Raw genomic sequence first — 10,627 nt, forward strand, 5'->3', positions numbered from 1 at the left:
TAGAGAAAAAGCTTTAAACTTTATACCACTGAGTATGTTGTTAGCCGAGGATTTGACATATTTGGTCTCTGTTATGTTGAGGCTTTATTATGTTTATTTTGTTTCCTCTGTACCCTCTTTGTTGAGAGTTTTTATCATAAATGGAGGTTGAGTTTTGTTAAATGCTTTTTCTGCATCTATTGAGATAAACATATGATTTTATTCTTCATTTTGTTAATGTGGTATATCACATTGATTTATTTGCAAATATTGAACAATCCATGCATTCCTGGAAAAAATCCCATTTGATCATGGTATATAATCTCTTTAGTGTATTGTTGAATTTAGTTTGCTAATATTTTGTTGAGGATTTTTGCATCTATATTCATGAAGGATATTAGACTGTAATTTTTTTTTTTTCAGCATCTTTCTATGATTTTGTAATAAGGGAAATACCAGCATAGTAGAAAGAGTTTCGAGGCCTTGTTTCCTCTTCAATTTTTTGAAATAGTTTCAGGATAGGTATTAACTCTTTTTAAAATGTTTGGTAGAATTCACCTGTGAAGCTGTCTGGTTCTGTACTTCTGTTTGTCAGGAGGTTTTTGATTACTGATTCAATTTCATTATTAGTGTTTATTCTGTTCAGATTATCTATTTCTTCCTGATTCAGTCTTGAAAGATTGTACATTCTAGGAATATATCCTTTTCTTCTAGATTGTTCAATTCGTTGCCATATAATTGTTCATAGCTGTCTCTTATGATCCTTTGTGTTTCTGTCATCTCAGTTGCAACTTCTCTTTCATTTCTGATTTAATTTATTTGAGGCCTTTGTCTTTTTTTCTTGAAGAGTGTGGCTAAAGCTATATCAGTTTGTTTATCTTTTCAAGCAAGCAGCTCTTAGTTTCATTGATTTTTTCTATTGTTATTTTAGTTTTTATTTTATTTATTTCCACTCTTATCTTTATTATTTCTTTCCTTCTACAGACATTGGGCTTTGTTTGTTCTTTTTTTGGTTCCTTTAGGTGTAAGGTTAGATTGTTTATTTGAAAAATTTTGTTTGTTTGTCTCCTGAGGTAGGCTTGTATTGCTATACACTTCCTTCTGGAACTGGCTTTGTTGCTTGAAATAGATTTTGGAATGTTGTATTTCCATTTTCATTTGTCTCCAGTTATTTTTTAATTTCCTCTTTGATTTCTTTAGTGACTCATTGGTTGCTTGGTATCATGTTGTTTAGCCTTTCTGTGTTTGTGTTTTTTCCAGTTTGCTTTTTGCAATGGATTTCTAGTTTCATATGATCATGCTCAGAAAAGATGTTTGATATTATTTCAATCTTCTTAAATTTATTGAGACTTGCTTCGTGGCCTAGCATGTGATCCATCCTGGAGAATGTTCCATGTGCACTTGAATGTGTCTTCTGCTGCTTTTAGGTGGAATGTTCTATATATATCGATTAAGTCAACCTGTTCTGATGTGTCATTTAAGGCCAATGTTCCTTGTTGATTTTGTTTCTGGATGATTTATGCATTGACGTAAGTGGGATGTTAAATTCCCCTACTATTATTGTATTACTCTCAATTTCTTCCTTTATGTCTGTCAATATTTGCTGTATGTATTAGAAGCTCCTATGTTGGGTGCATAGATATTTACAATATTATAACCTCTTGTTGGATTGTTACTTTTTCATTATGTAATATCCTTTTTGCCTCTTGTTACAGTCTTTGTTGTAAAGTCTATTTTGTTGGAATTAAGTATTGCTATCCCAGCTTTCTTTTTGTTTCCATTTGCATGGAATATCTTTTTTCCATCTCTTCACTTTCAGTCTATGTGTGTCTTTAGGTCAGAAGAGAGTCTCTTGTAAGAAGCATATTTAGGTCTTTTTTCATTCCATTCACCCACTTTATGTCTTTTGATTGAAGCATTTAATTCATTCACATTTAAAGTTATTATTGTTAGGTATGTACTTATTTCCATTTTTTAAATAAATAAATTTATTTATTTATTTATTTATCTTTGGCTGACTTGGGTCTTTGTTGCTGCACACGGGCTTTCTCTAGTTGTGGCCTTTGTTGTGGTGCGTGGACTTCTCATTGCGGTGGCTTCTCTTTTTGTGGAGCATGTGCTCTAGGAGTGCAGGCTTCAGTAGTTGTGGTTTGCAGGCTCTAGAGCGCAGGCTCAGTAGTTGTGGCACATAAGCTTTGTTAGTCTGCGACATGTAGGATCTTCCCGGACCAGGGCTCGAACCTGTGTCCCCTGCATTGACAGGCAGATTCTTAACCACTATGTCACCAGGGAAGCCCCTTATGCCTATTTTGTTAATTTTTTTCTGTCTGTTTTTGTAATTCTTCTCTGTTCTTTTCTTCTCTTTTTCTCTTCCCTTGTGATATGATGACTTTAGTGTTATGTTTGATCTCCTTTTTCTTTTTTTTTTGATAGCTGTTATAGGTTTTCTTTTTGTAATTACCATGAGGTTTCTATATAACAACTTATGTATATAATAGTCTATATTAACTTTATGATTGCTTAAGTTGGAGTGCATTCTAAAATTTCTACATTTTTATGCCCACCTCCATGTTTTATGTTTTTGACACCATATTTTACATCTTTTAATTTTTTGTATTCCTTAACTAAGTTCAGTGAGAGCTTTATAACTATTACTTTGAAATTTTTAACTGTTAAATTGATTATCTCCATTTCATTTAGTTTGAGTTTTTGTCTTGTTCTGTCTTGTTTGGAAGATACTTGTCTCTTCATTTTGCCTGCTTCTCTGTGTTTGTTTCTATGTATTAGGTATATCAGTTAGATCTTCCAGTCTTAAAAGAGTGGCATTATGTAGAAGATGTCCTTTTGGGCCCAGTGGTGCAATCATCCTTGTTTACCAAAACTTTAAAGGTATCCCCTGTTTGGGCTGCATGTGTCCTCCTATTGTGATTGGGCAGCATCTGCTGCATGTGTGCTGGTGGGTGGGCTGATCCCCAGCCTGGCTAGCTGCATGGCTCAGCTGCAACTGCTGTAGACTCCATGGTAGGAGGTCAGGCCCCTGGCCTGAATATCCATGAGGCTTGGTTGTGACTGTTGTGGGTGCACTGGAGGGCAATGCTGCTTCCAGCACAATTGGCTGTGAGGCTCAACCATATCTTTTGTGGGTTTTCTGATGTGTGGGGCTGGCCTCACAGAAAGTGAGCTGCTTAGGAGTGGTGGTGGTGGTGTTAGCAGACACACCCCCACACTGGCTGGTGCAGGATGAGAGTTGCTTTAAAGAGTCCAGCCATTGGGTGGGCAGATTGAGTGGGGCTGGCCCTCAAGGGATTGCCAGAGTGGTGTGCACAGTGTTAGGTTGAAGGAGAGTGACAGAAATGTTGCTCACTAGACTGAGCTAGCTACATGGAAGGAGAGTTTTAAAAAATGCACCTGGGGACTTCCCTGGTGGCGCAGTGGTTAAGAATCCACCTGCCAATGTAGGGGACATGAGTTCGATCTCTGGTCCGGGAAGATCCCACATGCTGTGCAGCAACTAAGTCCATGCACCAAAACTACTGAGCCTGCACTCTAAAGCCTGTGTGCTGCAACTACTGAGCCTGCGTGCTGCAACTACTGAAGCCCATGCACCTAGAGCCCATGCTCCACAACAAGGGAAGCCACCACAATGAGAAGCCCACGCACCACAACAAAGAGTAGCCCCGACTCGCCGCAACTAGAGAAAACCGGCACACAGCAACAAAGACCCAACGCAGCCAAAAATAAATAAATAAATAAATGTATAAAAAATGTACCTGCTAGCACTTCTGTCCCTGGAGAAATTTCCACCAGATTCCTGCCCTTATGTTACCACCCTAAAATTAGTCAATGACTCTCCTTCTCCTATGACCCAGCTGCTTTTCAAGCTGCTGCCTCTGTTCTGGGATTTGGTGCAAGTAAGTTTGTTTGTGAGCCCTTCAACAGAGGACCCTCAGTTTCCCATAGCCCTCTAGTTTTCCCAGATGTAAATTCTGATGGTTTTCAAATTCAGAAGTCATGCGGGCTTGTCTCCCCAACTGGGGAGCCTGATGTGGGGCTTGGACTCCTTGTTTCTTGGGGGGAGGCTCCATAATGGTAATATCCTCCCTACTTGTGAGTCACTGCACTGGGTGTCTGGATTCTGACTGGACCATATCTCTTCTCCTCTTCCCCATCCCCATGTGGCCTTTTCTTTATATCCTTAGTTGTAGAAAACCTGTTCTGCTGGTCTTCAGGTCATTCTCAGAGATAGTTGTTCTATATGTAGTTATAGTTTTGGTGTGTCCCTGGGAGGGGGTGAGCTCAGGGTCTTCCCACTTTCCACAGGCTGATTATTCAAAAGGCCTTAAATTCTGAGTAGATTTTAACAGTGTAAAAGGGTGGATAATCTTAAGTTGAACTGGGACAACTCTGTAATTTTTTCTGGTATGCCTGGAAGTCTGGTACTGACCCTTGTCCAAGATAAGAACGAGATGTGCTAGCTGGTGAACTATAATGTGCTGCATAGAATTTGAAACTTCTCTGGAGGTGCTCAAGGTTAGTGTCTGTACATTTTTCAGAAATGTGTTGATTGGGGGCTTATACTTGTGTACACCAGGTTATTCAGTCTGACTTTGCTATAAGACCAATGGGATATATAGACCTCATTGGAAACTTTTGCCTGGGGTTTCCTGAAGGCACATTTCCTCATGGATATTTTGATTCATATTCTGAAGGTGAAGCTTGTTTTTGGTGACCAACCACTCCAGATATCTGGACTCAAGAATTTCCTAGAATGTGGTACTTTAGGTGCTAATACTAGGGAAGTCCCAGGAATAGTAGATGAGTTGGTTACTCCAAGTTACATTCTGTGCATCTGAGAAAGGACCCTGGGGAGTGAACAGGATGCTTGTAATTCTCTTAGGTACACAATACCTGCCTGATTTTTCTCTGTATTCTTTATCTTTACTTCAGCTTTACATGAATTCACCCTATGAAGACTTGTGAGCCCTTTCAGTGATCCTACTCTATGAAACAGATGAAGCATTAGAAGTTTTTAAAAGCAGATGCTCTGACTGGTAGGCAGTAAGTAAGAATTTTGTTTTTAGAACTTTTTGCACATGCCCCTGGGAAGGCTACTAAGAAACATTATTCATCCTTTTTCAAGAAAAGAGTCATATTTTTACCCTAGGCCTAACTTTTCAGCTGTACACTTATAGTCTTATGACTATAATAGTAGGATATCAGTTTTACCATCATGTAGTGTTTTTGTATTACTGCATACAATTTTTCCATGCATTTTAATCATTTTATTTTACAACAACCCTATGAGGTAAATGGGGGAGTTATCTCCATTTTGCAATGAGGAAATGGATTTACAATGACGTGGGTGGGAAAAGAATCCAAGATTCAGTTTGTTTGGTGGTCTTCTCATAAATCTACTGAGCCTTATGCATAAGAGTATGGTTTGGTGTTATTGTCATATATATCGCTATGTGCTTTCAAGTCCTTATCTAAATGGATCTTGATACAAATTCTGTACCTTGGGCTGAGAGAAAAGGAAGGAAGTAAATTAATATTCTTAGCTCTCCCACTATGTGTCAGGTCTATTTTTTTTTTTTTTTGTAAATTGTGCAGAGCATCTTACTTCAATGTCAGAAATTTGATATGACGATGGAAATACCACCCAAATCTTACTGACATATTTGCTGGGGTTAGAGGAGCTAGTATCTTTTTTGAGCTCCCACAGCTGGTAAAGCCACTTATTTCGTTCCCAAATACATATTCTTTGTAGTTTTCCAAAACTGTGACATTATGCAGTTTGAAAGGACTTTGACACCTGGCTGATTAAAAATCCAACTATATTCAGTATCTAGTTGGAAACTTTTTGGGAAGCAGTTTTCTCTCATGACATTTCTCTTCACTAGGCAGTGGGCTTTACTTATTCAAAATTCATCCTCTTCAATTGTCTCCCTTTAACCTGTAAATTGATTTAATGTCTGCTTGACAAATTCCCCATATATCAATTCTAAATACTAATACATAGAATAATTTTCAAAACTTGAAAAACACCTTCCCATGTTCCTTCAAGTCTTCTCTTCTATAAGCTATATATTCAAGTTCCTTTGACTGTGCCATATACGACTCAGTTTCAGTACTATTTCCCATTGCAAAAAGCTCTCCTCTGGATCCAATCCAGTGTGTCAATGTCCCTCCTGCCATGTGTCACACACCCCTGTGTACAGTCTTCTTGACATGCTCTGGGGTATCATTCTGCTATCTGAACCTTCTTTTTCTGCAATTTGGGAACTCATTTGAACTGGAGACTCTCAAGTACCTGATAAGTCTTTGCAATCCTGTGATGTTGGTTGAAGAGGCAAGAATATCAGTTCATAGTTTTATATAGATAGATACATAGGTAGATATATATATATAAAATTATGTATAGGCACGTGTATATAAAGAGATATAGATGTAGTGATGGATAGATATAGATAGAGACATGTTAGATAGATGGCTAGATACCTTTGAGCCAAGCTGGGACATTATTTCACACCAATTTTCCATCTTGACTTTTCCTTCAGTCCTATATCTATGAAAGATGAACCTTTTAAGAGAGAGTGATGCTATGCTTTACTTTGTTATAAAATGTGGAATAGTAGTAGTTCAATAGAACTTCTACCTACAAATTAAGAAAATAATTCAAGAATTATAAAAGCAATCAGAATTATAAAAGCAAAACGTCTTCATGAAATGTTTGTGTTATACAACTTTTTTTTTGTACTGAATTCTGCTTTAGCATAAAAGAACAACCCAAACTAAAGCTGGGAGCTCCCCCGGACCTCCCAGCCTGCAGCTCCGACCATTACAGGATCCAGTTTTTTTGGTTTGTTTTTTTTTTTTTTTTGACACTATGACTTTTTATAATTCATTGTAAGGACAGCAAAACAGCAACAGATGTTTGATGGGGAAAATGGGTAATCGACCAAAAATGGGTAATCGACCAGCTGGATTTATAGTGTAAATATTGTGAATAAATTGTTCATAGTATTACACAGTTATCTTTATGTACTCAATCAGATGAAAATTTCTTTTCAATCTTTGTACTAAGAGAAGTTGTAGCTTACTACTTCTATATCTGTTTATATACACTTAACTATACATAATTATATCTATCTATTTATCTATCCATCTATATATCTGCCTATGTTTTAACTTCTGATCACTGTGAATTAAGACACTAAATTTATTTTTTCCATATTTATTGTTAGAAAGACTAGAGGCAAACCGGATGTTCAGACGCATCAAATGTGTAAGTGAAGATGATAAACAAGTGTGCTTAGCTTTTATTCATGGCTCTATTTATTATCCTCATTCTTGTTTTACTGTTTTCATTTGACTAACACTTCAATAAAGCTGAATGACTGTATTTTATTATCCATGTTGGAGTAGAGATTTTGACGTTTCCTCCAGTTCTTCTTTCTGGTCTGGGACCCATGCTCCTCTACCTTCTGCATTCTTAACTCCTAAAGGATAGAGTCCACCACCTTCAGATAACCACCCTTTGTCAACCGGAGCTATTGATTCCTAAACAGTCAGGATGTCAGTCCACCTGAAGTCCTGCACCTGCGGGAAACCTCCTGGGTTTCTTCCTCTCCTCCCCTTGTTTCTTCAATGCCTTCTGGGGATACATCCTTAATAACTAGCATGCATACATGCCCTTAACTCACGCTGTGCCTCTGGAGACCCTAAATGAAGGCATTGTTTACAGTATCACATATGAATTTTATATATATATATATATAGTCTATGTCAAATATAACTTTTATAGCTCACTTTTAATAATTGAAAATACTTACAATTATTGGTAGGAATTGGGAGGAAAGTGATGCACTGGGAAGGGTATAAAAAGGATGGAGGGATGGTCAATTCTCTGACTATAGCTTCTTAGATTGTTGACATTTGGAGCTCCATTAATGTTTCATATTTTACCTCCCCCCACCACACACCATACTCAGTAAGGATGGGGAAAAAACTCCAACCTGAAAGAGAAACAAATGTACTTACCGCTTTTAAAATGAATAAAATTGCCACACTTTGTGGAGAAACAAAAACTAACTCAAGTAATATTTGCACACTGTACTTTGACTCTATACCCTCAGGCTAAAACAAAACAAACAAACAGAAAAATGGTAATAACTATTGGCTATTTTTTCTTTTTTTTCTTGAAGATATATAGGTTAGCTATTCTGAAGTGACTTTTTGTACATTCTAGGACTGAGTAAATAATATCCCATTGTGGATAATGGGAACTAGGTTTCACACTGTCAGATGTAAATTATAAATATGAAATGAATTCTGTGGTATTACATTGAAATCAAAGGCACCAATATAAAATCATAGTTTTATATAGATGGATAAATAGATAAGATATATTTATATGTTTAAATATATATATATATACAGATATAATTATATATAGATATAGTTACATAGATCAATTATTGTATATGTATATAACTATATCTCAGTTTCACTATAGATAGATATAGAGATGAATATGTACTGGGTATAACTATCTATGGCTACATAAACTATGTATCTAAATATATTATCTATATCTCTATCAAAATATGCTATCTATAATATTTATCTATGTATCTATGTATCTATGTATCATCTATTAGCTCTGTTCTCTCAGAAGGGCTAGGAGAATTATACCATAGTAGTAATTAGGAAACCTAGTGCCCATATTCACTAAAAGGAACCAAGGTTCCTTGGAGGAAAGGTTAATGCTACGGCTAGGGCAGAGAAAGGACAAGGTGAACCTGCAACATCTCTATGCCAGAAAGTAAGGGAGATGCTTAGGGACAACACACACACACACACACATACACACACACACATGCCAGAGCTGGATTTAAGGGACTACCATCAGATAATCCTGAGACAATTTGCGTGCCAAAATAATTATTAATTGATTATTACCTATACAGTAAAATAAGAATCCATGAGTTTATACTTATACAAGAAACTGGTGGGGAGCTTTTTCTTACAGTGGAATGTCAACTAATATTTACAGAAAGAATGATAGAATTAGGAAACTACAATGTGGTAACCATCACAGTAATAATTGTTTCAGGCAAGGCACATCAGTAGATGCTAAAACTAGTGGGAGAGAGTTTGATGAGTAACAGGATATTTACATGTTATCAAAGTGTCTATAAAAAGATACTTTATTATAAAAGGAAAAATAGAATTTTACAGTGGAGTGGTATGGCAGACATGAATTTAATCAAGTAGTTGACATAATCTGTATTGAGACAAATTGATATTTTGTGACTTCTGCTATGAGGCAATGAGAAGATCACCGTAACACTTCTGGGATATTTCTGACAAAAATGAATAAAATCTATTCAATGATGAGGAAACATAAGACAAATTCAAATTGATGGGCATTTTAGAAAAATAACTTTCCTGTACTTATCAAAAACTCAGTCATTAAAGGTAAAGTGAAATTTAACAAAATTTCAGATCAAATGAGTTCTGCATAATATGAGAGGAACATAATAACTGAATGCAACTCACAATCTGTGTTTCTATAAAGAAAATTATTGAAATAGTCATTAAAATTTCAATAATGGTTATAAATTAACTAATAGTGTTGTATCAGTGTTAGTTTTCTTATTTTTATAACTGCATTGTGATTATGTGAGAGAATATCCTTGTTAATTGAGGAACAGTATCTCTGCAACTTATTTTGAAAGGATATGCAGATGCATAATAGGTATATCTACCTTCCCATGGGAAGAGACAAATCTAAGGCAAATATAGAAAAATGTTAGCATTTGAAGAATCTGTGTGAAGAGTATACTGGAATTCTTTATACTAGTCTTCTAATTTCTATGTATGAAATTATGTAAAATGAAAAAAATTGCATAACCTATTATACATCATTTATTTTCCAAAATTTTCCAGTTTATTTGACTTTTAACATTGTTATGATTATTATTTATCTATGGAGGTTCTCTCTATACATTTGGCTTAGCTATTATGCTTTTCGAGTAATTTCCAGATTGCTTAGAAATTCTTCTCCCACCTAAGGTCAGATAAGTAATTACCTACTTTTATATATACCATTCTTATAAAAATCAAGACATCTTGATTGTAAGATTCACAATTATTTTGTGCACCACTAAGAAATAAAACTATGACATGCCATTCATTGTAATGTGTATCATTATTTTAATGATATTAAAATGTTGAAATACACAGATGTTAGAACCGACAAAATACAGCATTTCCTTAATTATTTTGGAAACATTCAACTCTGAAATTCATCTAAAATGTATTTTGCCATATATTATTACAGATTAATCTGAGGCTCCTTTATCATCCAATTATATATTTTTCTAATATCTTCTACTGCTTTTCCACTTACTGAATCTGCTTTGTCTTTTCATAGAGAAATGTAAACTATTAATCTTGTTATTGAGACTCAGATATTAATCTTACTTTTGCCAATTTGTATAATGGTCTATGTTTTAATAACTATTTTTAGTTTACTTTTTTGCTGTACTTATTATTGTCTTTGGATTCTCTTTAATGTTTTAGGAAGGTTATATACTGCTTTTAATTTTAACTCTTCTCTATGTTTTTTAACAAAGCTAACACA

The sequence above is a fragment of the Balaenoptera physalus genome, assembly GCF_965194825.1.
Source record: "Balaenoptera physalus genome assembly, chromosome: 8".
In the NCBI taxonomy this organism is placed as follows: domain Eukaryota; kingdom Metazoa; phylum Chordata; class Mammalia; order Artiodactyla; family Balaenopteridae; genus Balaenoptera; species Balaenoptera physalus.